The sequence below is a fragment of the Setaria italica genome, chromosome IX (genome assembly GCF_000263155.2).
Source record: "Setaria italica strain Yugu1 chromosome IX, Setaria_italica_v2.0, whole genome shotgun sequence".
NCBI lineage: Eukaryota > Viridiplantae > Streptophyta > Magnoliopsida > Poales > Poaceae > Setaria > Setaria italica.
Window position 1 is genome coordinate 42,107,676 of NC_028458.1, and position 17,067 is coordinate 42,124,742.

A 17,067-nucleotide genomic window follows, 5' to 3' on the forward strand; every position below is an offset into this window, starting at 1 on the left:
AAAGCCCTGCATGTCTAGAAGGAGTAGTAGTTTTACTCCTATCGGTTAAGTCTTGTTGAGCTTAGTAGCTCAGCCTTGTTGTGGCTCCTGTTTTTCAGGTGAAGCTGTTGCTCCTGACCCCTCTCTTGCTGGCGCTTGGCCGCCCCAGCTCCCGCCGGGCTGGACGGTCGAGTGGGATCCCTCCTCGGACGGCGAGGAGAGGAATCAGTGATGTCCCGGTTGGCCTCACCAGGACATACGACCCCGACGATTGCTTCCGCTAGTGTTTACTTCTGTGGTTTTTCTTTTGAACCTTGTAAAACTCTGATGTTGGTTTTTATGGCCGAACTAAATGGGTAAATTTTGCATAACTCAGTGGACTCGTTGTATTCTCTGGAACCACTCACCTTCGTGTGAGGTTGCTAAATCGATCCTGTTCAAGTGGTTAATCGGATGAAATCCGACGGCACTTCGTGTTAACTTGATTTAGGCAGGAGTGTCGCATGTTAGGCGGCTTAACCCTGTTAAATCAAGCTAATCCGAAGTGGATCCGCCACAATTATGTCTCTTCCTATAATAGCTAGTCAGTTCTAGTAGCGTTTCCTAAGTGAACGCGGTGAGTGTACCTGCAGAAAAACACAACCACTTGAACCTTTCGTGCCAGCACCCACGAAAGCGTCCCCAAACATTACCGTCCACTATAGGAATGGCACCCATGCATTCAAGGCTGCATGGACAGCACACAACCGTGGAAATAGGTCCCCTTTGAATGGAACCATATAACCCTTCGCATACTCGTGATGCGGAATCAGCGCACGTATAATAGACGTGGCGAACAACCGTGATGATAGGCTCGTTGGAATCGAACCATACCACCCTTCGTATGAATTAACATACGGAACCTGCGCACGTATGATAAACGTGGGCGAAACAACCGCGATGATAGGGTCCTTTGAATAGACTCCTTATCAACCCTCGCATACTCGTGATGCGGACTCGGCACACGTATGATACACGTGGCGAAGTGCTGGAAGGTTAGCAAGATAACCAATAAGTATTAGCCACCTAAAAACAACCCCAAAATCCCCTAGGGCCTCTCGTACTAAGGTCGTCCTTAACGATTGACGAGTTTTTCAAAAAAATTTCTTTGCAACTTTTATTTAAAAGAAGTGTTTTAGGGCCTTATTGTGTTCTCTGTCTTGCTAAACCTGCTCTGGTACCAGCTGTGGTGGATCTACCTCGGATTAGTTTGATTAAAACATGGTTAAGCTGCCTAACATGCGACACTCATGCCTTAGTCAAATTAACACGAAGTGCCGTCGGATTTCATCCGATTTAACCACTTTAACAGGACCGAGTTAGCAAAACTCACATGAAGGTGAGCGGTTTCAGAGAATACCACAAGTCCACTAATTTAAACAATTTGACCATTTAGTTCAACAACAAAACGAAATCAGAGTTTTACACGATTCAAAAGGAAACAACAGAAGGTAAAACAACAAGCGGAAGCTACTTCGTCGGGGTCGGACATCCCTGGTGAGGCCAGCCAGGACGTCAGTGATCCCTCTCCTCGCCGTCCGAGGAGGGATCCCACTCGACCGTCCAACCTGGAGGGAGTTGGGGCGGCCAAGTGCCAACAGAAGAAGACTCGGGAGCAGCAACTTCACCTGAAAAGAAAAGCCACAACAAGGCTGAGCTACTAAGCTCAACAAGACTTAACCGACAGGGAGTAAGCTACTCCACCACTTCTAGACATGCAAGGCTCTTTGGCTGAGGGGTTTGTTTGCCAAAAGCACTATGTGGATCCTTATTTTCAAAGTTTTAGCTCAGATTCTAAGTTCAATATCCGGTCTAAGTTGGCAACTTACTCTAAACAAACATAGAACCAACCAAGGGTATATATCATCATCAAGACCATGTCATCATCAGATTCCTTTCTTACTCAGTGTAGCATAGCGATCAAGTAGTCTCAAACTGTGAGAGGCAGATGAATCGATTCGAGTTCTTTAACCATGCATGGTGAACCTAACCTCACGACATCCGTGCACCACCAAGGGTCGCTTCCTGTGTCGGCCTTCCCCATCATTTCCCTAACCCGTGTCGGGCCCATTTCCTTTGGTGCAATGTTCCACAGACCCGGCCTCTGCCGTTCTGTGACCACACTTGCCACCACGTGCGGCCGCAGGGGAAACTCCGTTCCAAGGACAATGGGGCGACCGCTCACGTCGAGGTTCAATCCGGTACTCGGCTTCCTCATCCCATACTGAGTATGAGGTTAGTTGATCACGAACACCACCACTGTCGGGCCTTAACAAGTTTCATAGACAGTCGAGGCGATCAGCCGACCACCCAAAAGTTAACCAGAACCCTGCCCCGTCCATCATCCTTATAGTTGTGACAGAAGGAGAAGCAACCAACTCCTCTAAACTCGCGAGTGACAGGAAATCACTCGACTTTTACCGCTTCCTATTTAAGCATAGCAACTACTCGGCCCAACAACTAGTGTTCAGATCAAGGAACTAAGTCATGCATCTACGGTTGCAAACAACTCCTATACGTAAATGCACAAACAAGATGAAGAAGGCATGCGCAAGTTTGGGAAACTGGGGTTCATGCTCCGGGGCTTGCCTTCACGCGAGGAGGAAGGGAACGGGCATCTGCTGGGGCGGCTTCGGCGTCTGGAAGCGGGAGCTCGGCTACAGCTTCATCTTCGGGCGCCGGGTACAGCTCGTAGACGCCGTCGATGAGATGCAACTCTACACGAGATGCAAATGCAAGAATTAGCACTTTAGACGGTTATTTCAACAGCAACACTTGCAAGTTTTAGCCCAAAATTTTGTAGCAAAGCTACGGAAAAAGGTGGGGAAGTGTACCTGGGTTGGTGGAGATCAAGATATAAGGGTCGGATGGGAAGGAACTTATGATCTGACCCTTAGACTAGAGGAATAGCTATGCTGGGGGTCCTCAGACTTAACGCAGAGAAGTCCCTGATCTTTACACATATACCCTCAGGTCAAGGAAAACGATACAGCTGAGCCCTCGGGCGAGGCGGAGAAAGGGTCGGCAAAACAGACAGGGTCGGACGAGGCGGAGAAAGGGGTCGGTCAGATAGAAGGCGTCGGACGAGGCGGAAAAAGGGGTCGGACGAACAGAAGGGGTCGGATGAGGCGGAAAAGGGTCGGACGAATAGAAGGGGTCGGACGAGGCGGAAAAAGGTCGGACGAACACAAGGGGTCGGACGAGGTGGAAAAAGGTCGGCAGCTTACCTTCGGTTCACAGGTGAAGCTTGGGGTCGGGAAAGAGCAGACTTGGGCGGAAGAATGGAAACACAAAGACTTGGGCAGGCGACGATGTCCGGCGGTGCTCCGGCGGCGGCGGTGCTTCTTGGGGACAACAAGCAAGTTCTTGCGCAGCGCGGAGGGGCAAGCTGCTGGGTGGATTAGGGAAAGCGGTGTTGAGCGGAGAGGAGAGTTTCTCAGGAACTTAGGCTGTAGCGCTCGAGCACGAAACAGGGACAAGGCGGGAGGGCAGCGATGGCGAAGGGGACTCCGGCGGGGCTCTGGCATTCCCTTTTATAGCTGCGCGGAAGAGAGAGAGAGCTGGAGCAGCACGAAGATCAGGAAGAGGCGATGGAGTGCGCTGCCACGGCGGCGATTGAGCAGCGGTGCGGCGGAGCAGGACTTCGGGGACGACACCGTCGGCCATTGGGCACCAGAGACACGGCGGCGTAGGCGCGATTTTGCTGGTGGTTGAGATTTGGTGGAGGCGGGCGTCGTCGTGCGACGGATCTGATGGATGTGACAGGGGGAACGGCGCTAGAAGCGAGGGCGCACAGGTGAGAAGACAGGCGGTGCTGTGGTCGCGCGGGCGAGCGCGAAGCAACAGACTGTCGGGGCGCAGCTCTGACAAGGTGGGAAAGGGACTGTCGCGGCCGGGGTCGGGATTGGCGGAGGAGGAATTGTCGCGTAGCGCAGTCCGGAGCGGCGCGACTGTGCAGGGGTGGCGGAAAAGTCGGGAGGCATCGGGCCTTGCAGCCGGGGTTCCGACGAGGTGATGATGGGCGCAAGCCACGAGGCGCTGCAGAAAGGGTTGTAGAGGGCTTCCGCTGCGATTGGGGAAGGGGGTGCAAGAATCCATCCGGTCGCGGCCGGCGACGGGGCGGAGCGGCGGGGGTCGGAGGATTTGAGCCACGCGGCGGAGAAGCTCTGAAGCGGGTATGCCACTCGAGTGCGTCTGTCTCGGGAGATCTGGGGGAACGATTTTGTGGGTCCACCGGTCAGTCTCGGTTGGTCCACTACTCAGATTGAAAAGAGACTTTGTGGGAAGACTTTAGAAGGATCCGGCGGGGTGAGTTGGGGTCGGCAGGGTCGGAACTAGGAAACGGTGGAGAGGGGTCGGGTCCTCAGGGGTCGGGATCGGACTGGAGGTTGAGCACTTAAACTCGGAAAAAGCTGAGACAGGGGGATTAGGGACTCGGATTAAGATTAACTCGAGAGATTTGGGGTTGGTCGTCACAGCCTACCCCCCTTAAAAGAATCTCGTCCCGAGATTCGGGTGAAAGAGTAACCAGTGGGGGTGTGCAGTACTTACCTCCTTGGCTGGAAAGAAAACCTTCGAAATGCTTGTCCAGATACTCTTCTGTCTCCCATGTTTCTTCATCCTCTGTGTGGTTATTCCATAAGATCTTGTACATTTTCACCACTTGGCATTGGGTGCGCCTCTCCTTATGGTCAAGAACTTTGGCCGGGTACTCAGCATAGGTCAGGTCGGGCTCGATTTGAAGTTGCCCTCACTCTAAGATCTCGGTTGGGACTTGGACACATTTCTTCAGTTGAGATACATGGAAAATATCATGTATGGCCGAGAGCTGTTCTGGGAGTCGGATCCGGTAAGCAACTGGTCCACAAATTTCCACAATCTCATATGGGCCAATGTAACGGGGAGCCAATTTCCCTTTTACTCCAAATCGTTGCACTCCTTTGGTCGGGGAGACTCGAAGATACACATGATCACCAATGTCAAACTGCAGGGGCCTTCTTCTTTTATCGGAGTAACTCTTCTGTCAAGATTGGGCGGCCTTGAGATTTGCTTGAATTACCTTCACTTACTCTTCAGCTTCTACCACTAGATCAGGACCATAGGTTTGTCTTTCTCCAGCTTGTGACCAATTCAAGGGTGTCCGACATCTCCGACCATATAAGGCTTCAAACGGTGCCATCTTCAAGCTAGCTTGGTAGCTATTGTTATAGGAGAACTCTACCAATGGCAGGCACTTGTCCCAATTTTTGTCATAATGGATGACACAAGCTCTCAACATGTCCTTAAGGATCTGATTAACTCTTTCGGTCTGACCATCGGTCTGAGGGTGATAGGTTGAGCTACGGATGAGCTTGGTGCCCATTGATGCTTGTAGCTGTTCCCAAAAGCGTGCTACAAACTGAACTCCTCGATCCGAGATGATTGTCCTAGGCACACCGTGTAGGGAAACAATGCGGTCAAGGTACATCTCCGCATACTTCTTGGCCGTGTAGGTGGTGTGGATAGGAAGGAAGTGGGAGGACTTGGTCAGTTGGTCCACAATTACCCAGATGGAGTCATGTCGCTGCGATGTAAAGGGTAGTCCAACAACAAAATCCATGCTGATGTCTTCCCATTTCCAAGAGGGAATAGGTAGGGGCTGCAGGGTACCTGCTACCTGTAGATGGCTGGCTTTGACACGTTGGCAGGTGTCACATTCTGAAACATACCGGGCAATTTCTGGTTTCATTCCACTCCACCAGAAGATCTGACGGAGATCATGATACATCTTATTGCTGTCAGGATGGATTGAGAACTTAGAGAGGTGAGCTTCATCTAGGATTTGCCTTCTCAGATTGGGGTCGGACGGTACAACAAGTCAGTTTCCATAATACACTCTCCCAATCTCGTCCTGTCGGAAATGCTTATACCCTTCATCCTTTAATGAAATCTTCATTTTGATTCGTCTCACTTCCGCATCCTTTAACTGTGCTGACCCTATTTGGTCTTCCAAAATAGACTCAAGAGATATGTGGCCGAGGGTTCCATGGGAAACAATTTCCAAACTAAGTTTCCCCATCTCATGACACAGAGTCTCGGTGAAGGTTGTTGCCAACAAACAGTTGCAAAAGGTCTTGCGGCTAAGAGCATCGGCCACCACGTTGGCCTTGCCGGGATGATAGTGCACTTCCAAATCATAGTCTTTTATCAACTCCAACCATCTTCTTTGGCACATGTTGAGGTCGGCTTGAGTGAAGATGTACTTGAGGCTCTTGTGGTCGATGTAGACGTTGCAGTGGGTGCCCATCAGATAGTGTCTCCATATCTTTAAGGCATGAATCACTGCTGCTAACTCAAGATCATGGATCGGGTAGTTCAGCTCATGAGGTCATAACGCCTGTGAGGCATAGGCAATGACTCGGTTGTCTTGCATAAGAACACACCCAAGTCCAGTGCCAGAGGCGTCACAGTATACGTCAAACGGCCTAGAAGGGTCGGGTTGAGCCAAAATCGGGGCTGAGGTCAACAAGTGCTTTAGGGTCTTGAAGGCTTCCTCACACTTGTCGTTCCATACAAATCTGACCTCTTTCTTCAGCAGCTCAGTCATCGGCTTAGCTATCTTGTAGAAGTCCGGTATGAAACGCCGATAGTAGCCTGCTAGTCCAAGGAAACTTTGGATCTGGTGCACTGAGGTGGGAGGCTTCCAGTCCATGACTTCCTGTACCTTACTGGGGTCGACGGCTATGCCATTCCAAGAGATAGTGTGTCCTAAGAACTTGACACTATCTAACCAAAATTCACACTTGGAGAACTTGGCATAAAGTTGATGATCTCTCAACCGTTGGAGAACTACATGAAGATGATCGGCATGTTCTTCTTCGTTCTTCGAGTACACTAGGATATCATCAATGAACACCACCACAAACTTGTCCAACTCGGGCATGAACACCGAATTCATGAGATACATGAAATAGGCGGGTGCATTGGTGAGTCCAAAAGACATGACTAGGTACTCGTAGAGTCCATATCTTGTGGAGAAGGCTGTTTTGGGGATGTCACAGGGTCGGATCTTGATTTGGTGATAACCGGAACGAAGATCGATCTTGGAGAACACTCTTGCTCCAGCTAACTGATCAAACAGAACATCAATGCGGGGAAGTGGGTACTTGTTCTTGACAGTAACCGCATTGAGGGGTCGGTAGTCCACACACATGCGTAGACTCCCGTCCTTCTTCTTCACAAACAGGGCTGGGCAACCTCAGGGTGATGCACTGGGTCGGATGAAGCCTTTTTCCAACAGGTCATGCAACTGGGTCTTCAACTCGGCCAGCTCAGCAGGTGGCATCCGATAGGGTCTCTTGGATATCGAAGCGGTGCCGGGGATCAACTCTATGGAAAACTCCACATCTCTATCGGGCGGCATGCCGGGCAAGTCCTCTGGAAACACATCCGGATACCCACAGACAACTGGAAGACTTTTTAGCCGGGCTTCCGATAGAGGGTACGCACAGGGAAGTGTGTACTTAGGGTGTTTCAAGGGTAGGGTAGAACTGCCATGAAAGGGTGAGTTGATGTGGAGAGTTCGGGCAGCTGCATCTAAAACCACTTGGTGTCAGGTCATCCAATCCATCCCAAGGATGATATCTATTCCTTCCAGGTCAAGGATGATGAGATTTTCCTTGAAAAGAGTTTGGCCTAGCTGGAGAGGTACAAGGGTAACGATCTGGTCTGAGGCTATCTTCCTTCCAGGAGTGGAGATCACATATGATCCTTTAGTGTGACCGACACTTAGCTCACATCTTTCTCTAGTCTTACTCCCGATGAAGCTATGGGAGGCTCCCGAATCAAACAAAACAACAACAGCTTGATTTAAGACAAGGAAAGTACCCGTCATGACCGACGCACCTTCGGGGAGTTCAATCAAGCTGGTGTAGTTGAGCCGTCCTTGGCGAACTTGCACTTTGGGTCTTGTTCCTCTGTTTGCCATGGAGTTCTGGCCAGGCTGCTGATTCCTATTCCTGGGGCAGTCCTTACCGAAATGCCCTTCATTGCCGCAGGTGAAGCAGCGGTTACCAGTTGCAGGACGTGGTGGTGGCGGTAGGGTCGGCTGGGGCGCTTGTGGTTGGAAACCAGGAAAACGGGGTGCTGCCGCTGGCGGGGGTCGGGCAACCCATCTTCCCGACTGCTGGGGTCGGCTGGGCGCCTGTGGAGGAACCATCCGGAACCTTCAAGCGGGCGGGCTCAGATATGCCACGGAGACCTTTCTCTTCTGGTCGGCTTTGAGAGCCTGCATGCAATCCTTTTGCGAGATGGCCAAGTTGACTAACTCGTTGTAGGTATCCACCTTAATAGGGTTCAACCTCTCTCTGAGCTCCAGACTTAGCCCTCGGCATAATCTGTCCCGCTTCTTCTCGTCTGTGTCCGCATGATAGCCGGCATAACGGCACAGGTCATTGAAAGCTTGGGCGTAGTGCAGGACATCTCGGTTCGCCTGGGTAAGAGCCAAGAACTCGTTGAGCTTGCGCTCCAGGAGACCTTCCGGAATGTGATGCCCTCTGAACGCGGTCTTAAACTCGTTCCAGCTGACAACATGGTCGCCCGGCAACATAGCATGATAGTGATCCCACCAGAGCCGGGCAGAACCACGCAGCTGTTGAGCCGCAAACCAGGCCTTATTATGGTCGAGGCACGGGGTGGTGAGAAGCTCGAACTTAGATTCGATTATGCGAACCCAGGCGTCGGCGTCGAGCGTGTCTTGCGTCTTCTGGAACAAAGGGGGCTGCGTCCCCAAGAAGTCCTCATAGCGAGCAACATGAGGCTGCTGCTGAGCCCTTCCCCCATGGGGCTGCTGCTGTTGTTGCCCCTGCACGAGATGCCTCAGCAGCTCGGTTTGAGCCGCTAAGATCGCCTCCAGTGGAGACGGGGGCGGGGGCGAGGGAAGATCCTGCCTCTGCTCACTGCTGCTGGGCACAGAGCCAGATCTGGTGCGATGCGCCATCTGCAAGAGCCAACGTTCCATTAATTCCATAACCTCAGAAGTATTCCAACCAAATGGGAACGCACATGTTAAATTCTCAAAGGCGACTCTTGCCGACAATGCAACACAGCACAGCTTTATAAAGGAGTTATACGCTTCCTCTTGCCATATTAGTTAGCAACTATCTTAGCTCTGCTACGACTTCGGGCGAACCATAGCCAGATTCCAGGAGTTCCACTACATCTGACCTTAGGCCAAGGGGTCGGGCTAGGCGAAACAGCACAGGAAGGGGTCGAGTGAGCGATCCGCACGAGAAGGGGTCGGGCAGAAAAAGCATTCGGATTTGACCGAGCACAAGCTGGAAGAAAGCTAGAAATCCTTAGAACCGAAGAAGAGCTTTTGCAAGGCAAGGTTGCTTTTGGGAGGGGTGGTTTCACAGATTTTAGTTTATGTCGCATGCACGGCCTACCTCGTTTCTCAACCAAAACAACTGCCAAACTTCATCTTACGTAGTCAGTGCCGGTGGCAAGGCAACAATTACGTCTCTCCCTATAATAGCTAGTCGGTTCTAGTAGCGTCTCCTAAGCGAACGCGGTTAGTGTACCTACAGAAAAACACAACCACTTGAACCTTTCGTGCCTGCACCCACGAAAGCATCCCCAAACATTACCGTCCACTATAGGAATGGCACCCATGCGTTCAAGGCTGCATGGACAGCACACAACCGTGGAAATAGGTCCCCTTTGAATGGAACCGTATAACCCTTTGCATACTCGTGATGCGGAATCAGCGCACGTATAATAGACGTGGCGAACAACCGTGATGATAGGCTCGTTGGAATCGAACCATACCACCCTTCGTATGAATTAACATACGGAACCTGCGCACGTATGATAAACGTGGGCGAAATAACCGCGATGATAGGGTCCTTTGAATAGACTCCCTATCAACCCTCGCATACTCGTGATGCGGACTCGGCACACGTATGATACACGTGGTGAAGTGCTGGAAGGTTAGCAAGATAACCAATAAGTATTAGCCACCTAAAAACAACCACAAAATCCCCTAGGGCCTCTCGTACTAAGGTCGTCCTTAACGATCGTACGAGTTTTTCAAAAAAATTTCTTTGCAACTTTTATTTAAAAGAAGTGTTTTAGGGCCTTATTGTGTTCTCTGTCTTGCTAAACCTGCTCTGGTACCAGCTGTGGTGGATCTACCTCGGATTAGTTTGATTAAAACATGGTTAAGCTGCCTAACATGCGACACTCATGCCTTAGTCAAATTAACACGAAGTGCCGTCGGATTTCATCCGATTTAACCACTTTAACAGGACCGAGTTAGCAAAACTCACATGAAGGTGAGCGGTTTCAGAGAATACCACAAGTCCACTGATTTAAACAATTTGACCATTTAGTTCAACAACAAAACGAAATCAGAGTTTTACACGATTCAAAAGGAAACAACAGAAGGTAAAACAACAAGCGGAAGCTACTTCGTCGGGGTCGGACATCCCTGGTGAGGCCAGCCAGGACGTCAGTGATCCCTCTCCTCGCCGTCCGAGGAGGGATCCCACTCGACCGTCCAACCTGGAGGGAGTTGGGGCGGCCAAGTGCCAACAGAAGAAGACTCGGGAGCAGCAACTTCACCTGAAAAGAAAAGCCACAACAAGGCTGAGCTAATAAGCTCAACAAGACTTAACCGACAGGGAGTAAGCTACTCCACCACTTCTAGACATGCAAGGCTCTTTGGCTGAGGGGTTTGTTTGCCAAAAGCACTATGTGGATCCTTATTTTCAAAGTTTTAGCTCAGATTCTAAGTTCATTATCCGGTCTAAGTTGGCAACTTACTCGAAACAAACATAGAACCAACCAAGGGTATATATCATCATCAAGACCATGTCATCATCAGATTCCTTTCTTACTCAGTGTAGCATAGCGATCAAGTAGTCTCAAACTGTGAGAGGCAGACGAATCAATTCAAGTTCTTTAACCATGCATGGTGAACCTAACCTCACGACATCCGCGCACCACCAAGGGTCGCTTCCTGTGTCGGCCTTCCCCATCATTTCCCTAACCCGTGTCGGGCCCATTTCCTTTGGTGCAATGTTCCACAGACCCGGCCTCTGCCGTTCTGTGACCACACTTGCCACCACGTGCGGCCGCAGGGGAAACTCCGTTCCAAGGACAATGGGGCGACCGCTCACATCGAGGTTCAATCCGGTACTCGGCTTCCTCATCCCATACTGAGTATGAGGTTAGTACTTTCAAACACTTGATCACGAACACCACCACTGTTTGGCCTTAACAAGTTTCATAGATAGACGGGGCGATCAGCCGACAACCCAAAAGTTAACCAGAACCCTGCCCCGTCCATCGTCCTTATAGTTGTGACAGAAGGAGAAGCAACCAACTCCTATAAACTCGCGAGTGATAGGAAATCACTCGACTTTTACCGCTTCCTATTTAAGCATAGCAACTACTCGGCCCAACAACTAGTGTTCAGATCAAGGAACTAAGTCATGCATCTACAGTTGCAAACAACTCCTATACGTAAATGCACAAACAAGATGAAGAAGGCATGCGCAAGTTTGGGAAACTGGGGTTCATGCTCCGGGGCTTGCCTTCACGCGAGGAGGAAGGGAACGGGTCTTCTGCTGGGGCGGCTTCGGCGTATGGAAGTGGGAGCTCAGCTACAGCTTCGTCTTCGGGCGCCGGGTACAGCTCGTAGACGCCGTCGGCGAGATGCAACTCTACACGAGATGCAAATGCAAGAGTTAGCACTTTAGACGGTTATTTCAACAGCAACACTTGCAAGTTTTAGCCCAAAATTTTGTAGCAAAGCTACGGAAAAAGGTGGGGAAGTGTACTTGGGTTGGTGGAGATCAAGATATAAGGGTTGGATGGGAAGGAACTTATGTTCTGACCCTTAGACTAGAGGAATAGCTGTGCTGGGGGTCCTCAGACTTAACGCAGAGAAGTCCCCGATCTTTACACACATACCCTCAGGTCAAGGAAAAGGATACAGCCGAGCCCTCGGGCGAGGCGGAGAAAGGGTCGGCGAAACAGACAGGGTCGGACGAGGCGGAGAAAGGGATCGGTCGGACAGAAGGCGTCGGACGAGGCGGAAAAAGGGGTCGGACGAACAGAAGGGGTCGGACGAGGCGGAAAAGGGTCGGACGAATAGAAGGGGTCGGACGAGGCGGAAAAAGGTCGGACGAACAGAAGGGGTCGGACGAGGCGGAAAAAGGTTGGCAGCTTACCTTCGGTTCACAGGTGAAGCTTGGGGTCAGGAAAGAGCAGACTTGGGCGGAAGAATGGAAACACGAAGACTTGGGCAGGCGACGATGTCGGGCGGTGCTTCGGCGGCGGTGGTGCTTCTTGGGGACAACAAGCAAGCTCTTGCGCAGCGCGGAGGGGCAAGCTGCTGGGTGGACTGGGGAAAGCGGTGTTGAGCGGAGAGGAGAGTTTCTCAGGAACTTAGGCTGTAGCGCTCGAGCACGAAACAGGGAGCAAGGCGGGAGGGCAGCGATGGCGAAGGGGACTCCGGCGGGGCTTTGGCATTCCCTTTTATAGCTGCGCGGAAGAGAGAGAGCTGGAGCAGCACGAAGACCGGGAAGAGGTGATGGAGTGTGCTGCCACGGCGGCAATTGAGCAGCGGTGCGGCGGAGCAGGACTTCGGGGACGACACCGTCGGTCATTGGGCACCAGAGACAGGGCGGCGCAGGCGTGGTTTTGCCGGTGGTTGAGATTTGGCGGAGGCGGGCGTCGTCGTGCGACGGATCTAATGGATGTGACAGGGGGAACGGCGCTAGAAGCGAGGGCGCACAGGTGAGAAGACAGGTGGTGCTGCGGTCGTGCGGGTGAGCGCGAAGCAACAGACTGTCGGGGCGCAGCTCTGACAAGGTGGGAAAGGGACTGTCGCGGTCGGGGTTGGGATTGGCGGAGGAGGAATCGTCGCGTAGCGCAGTCCGGGGCGGCGCGACTGTGGAGGGGCGGCGGAAAAGCCGGAAGGCATCGGGCCTTGCAGCCGGGGGTCCGGCGAGGTGATGATGGGCGCAAGCCGCGAGGCACTGCAGAAAGGGTTGCAGAGGGCTTCCACTGCGATTGGGGAAGGGGGCGCGAGAATCCATCCGGTCGCGGCTGGCGACGGGGCGGAGCGGCGGGGGTCGGAGGATTTGAGCCACACGGCGGAGAAGCTCTGAAGTGGGCATGCCACTCGAGTGCGTCTGTCTCGGAAGATCTGGGGGAACGATTTTGTGGGTCCACCGGTCAGTCTCGGTTGGTCCACTGCTCAGATTGAAAAGAGACACTGTGGGAAGACTTTAGAAGGATCCAGCGGGGTGAGTTGGGGTCGGCAGGATCGGAACTGGGAAACGGTGGAGAGGGGTCGGGTCCTCAGGGGTCGGGATCGGACTGGAGGTTGAGCACTTAAACTCGGAAAAAGCTGAGACAGGGGGATTAGGGACTCGGATTAAGATTAACTCGAGAGATTTGGGGTCGGTCGTCACACAACTGGTGATATGATGGCCTTCTTCTCCTTCCTCTTGCTCAGTAGTTTGGATGTTGGCTTGCACTTTCTTGTAGAAGGAGCCTTGGGTAGATTAGATACTCAGGGGGCATCGACTCCTAAGATTGGTTCAACAGTAGGAAGGCCATAATCAATCGGCTTGCCACTCAGGCTCACAAGGGGAGCATTAGCTTCATTTTTCTGTCGAGAGTATGAAATATTATCACAAGTTAGAGGAAAAAAAGGGAAATAAAGTAATAAATCAATAAGTTACCTCTCCATTAGATGGTTCATAATCAGGGTAGAGCCTTTTGCAATAATGAGCTACTGATTGATTCATCAAATGACTCTTCCATTCATTCCACCACTGGTCGAAGGATTCAGATGAGACTTCAATCCCAGTCCAGTGTTGCAGATAAAACGGGGGTAGCAGTTGAGTTAGAGTAGTCAGGCTTTCATATTCTGAACCAGTGAAGAGCGTGTCCCTTGCTTTCACTTTGTTAATGAAAAATAAGTATTTTATGTAGGTTGTCCTCTAGGTGATAGCATACCTGTCAGCGGGGGAAGAGGGTTGTCCAAGAGAATTCGATCACCTGATGCCTCTAACAATATGCCTTTTAGAGTGACAAGGACCAAGGTAAAGGCATTGGCTTTAGCTCATGCAGGAGTTTCGGATGGGACAACTCCTGATTCACAAGAATTGCCAACCGAAGGCCAAGCAACAGTCACCCACACTGAAGACATCATCGACATGACGATTGGCGATGGCAAATCATTTGATCTCTTTTTCCCAAAGCCAAAAATTGGAACGTCTTCATTAGCAACTAAATCATTATTAACACACACCACTTGTATGATCGTAAAAAAATTGTTAGGTGATGCACACCCTTCCAGAAGAGCACAAGTGCCATGGGATTCAAGAAGGTTGGGCAGAGATCTAGATAGGATAAGCAGAGGGTTACACACCAAGCTTTCGATCCATGTTCGAGAAGGGTTCAAACAGCTAGAGATACCAATGCAAGCTGCAAAGTTTGCATCAGAGGGTGGGATTATACTGCGTGGGCATATAGCGATCCTTACTCGTTGAAAGGATTACAACATCAATAATGAAAAACATCTCAAGAACTATATTGGCAAACTGGCGATGTGTATATATCGACTCATCTACTATCATAGTTTTTTGCATCATTTCTTCTCATCCATTTTTCTGACTACTCTTGTGTTGTGCTTCATATAGGGACAATTTGACATTGACACCACTAGTCAACCTGTCATAGAGACATGCACTAACATGCTCAAGTCGCAACAGAGATAGGGAAGGTACCGGCTCAAGAAAAAGTTCTTCAATGACCTTCCAGCAAATGAAGTCCCGACCAAATCTCCTGTGACCACACTAAATGACGATCAGTGGAACAATCTAGTTACAATGTGGTCTAGACCACCTCACAGGGTATGATAGAACTTCAATTTGTCACTAGCACATTTGCATGTACTGATTTGTTCCTCTTATTCATGTATCTTATACGAGTGTTCATTATTGTAAAGGAGAGGTGTACTACAAACACCAATAATCATGGGGTGGTCAAGTTTCCTCAGCACACTGGATCTAGAAGCTACGTTGCACAGGCTCATGTTGTGGTAACCAACTGAACAAGTCATGTTTTTGCTATGTACTTTATTTGATGAACATGCTCATGCTCCTTGTTCAAAGCTAACAGTTTAAGCCCGTTTTCACATCATATTAGATGGAGAAGTATGCTGAAGGAGACCCAACTCCAATAGATCTCAAGAACTTCCATTGCAGCAAAAATGGCTACACTGCTCCAATACAAGCAGCCATTGTAACTACTTGTACTTTGCATTCTTCTTTGCAACAACAACACTAGAAATATTTGTGAGTACTTTTGTGAGACCTTTCATTTTCTTTCTTTTATTAGGTTTGGATGGAACAAATTGTCGCCCAACCTAGAGATGACCAACCAAAGACTGCTACTGAAGCAGTGGCTGAAGTTGTCCAATCTAGGACATTTCGGGAGGTTGCTGGCATTCACCCACCCTCGAAGAAAAGTACTAGGGTTGGTACTACGCTGCAGGTAGAAGAAATACAAGTTGATCTTGAGTGTGAGAAACAAGGGGGGGCACAATTGTGGCAAAAGATTGCTGAACAGGAGTTTGAGATGGGTGCACTGAGATTGAGGGCTGAAATACAAGAAATAACATTGAAGTCTCAAACAGAAGAGCTTGAAGCTTTGAAGAACATCACAAAGCACTTGCATTCTCTGATTTCTAGCCATATAAACTTCAGCACCCGTCAGAGCCAGGTGAATCATCCCCTCAACTAAAGTGTGTTACTGGTGAAGTTATTGTTTGTTGCTGATGAACTTTTGTTGTATGTTGTATTGTTGATGCTTAACAACATTGAAGTTTCAGACAGAAGAGCTCGAAGCTTTGAAGAACACCACAAAGCACTTGCATTCTGTGATTTCTAGCCTGATAAGCTTCCGCACCAGTCAGAGACAGGTGAATCCTCCCCTCAACTGAAGTGTGTTACTGGTAAAGTTATTGTTTGTTGCTGATGAACTTTTGTTGTATGTTGTATTGTTGATGCTTAACTTGTTGTATGTTGCATTATTGTTGCTGGTGAACTATTCATTGATTGGGATGTGAACAATATGGAAGTTGGAAATGAGTTATTTTTATATCTCTGATTGTGATGGTGATAGCAGCCAAAATTGAATATATTATTGCGAAATGCAATAATGGGCTAGGGTCCAGAAAAAAAAGACCCAATATGGCGTGCTGCAAATATTTTTCAGCTCAAAAAGTAGCGCGGAGACCTAAAATGGGCTAAAAATAGCCCAACATAATTGGGCTCATAAAGGCTCTTACATGGATCGGGCTTCAATTTTTAACGAACCGAAATCATCATAACACCCCTGCTACGTCGGAGCCACGTTGGATTATTGTCCAACATGGTGCAACCTTTGAAACAGTTTTATGACGGCATGTGGGATGAATTTTCATCGTCATTATCTTAGTGACGCACCGAAATAAGGAACGTCACTAGTCGCGGTTTATGACGCTCAACTAACGACGAAGGGTTTTCGTCACTCCCACGTCATAAATCACGGTTTATGATGAAAAAACGCGTTTATGATACTTTTTGGTTTGTCATAGACCGGCAGATTTCTTGTAGTGATAATATGCAGTGCATTTAATTTTTGTCTTATAGCTGCATGTGTGCACTCTAAAATGTTTCACTTGAATATTGTTTGAAGAATGTTCAATTGTGAAGGAATAAACCTAGAATCAGGATTTCCCCTCTCCCAAAGATTCTAACAACGCACTGATTGTAGTTTGAAACAGAAAGAAACAATGTCGCTACTGCTGTAACTTGCTACATGGAAGAGCATAAGACAACAAAGGAAGAGGCAAGTGAGGTGCTGTGGAATGAAGTTGAGAATGCATGGAAGAGTATGAATCATGAATACCTATCCTCGATCTCAATAGCATCTACACTGTTTATTCGTGTGATTAACCTTGCACGAATGATGGAGACAATGTACAAGAACATTGATGGATACACG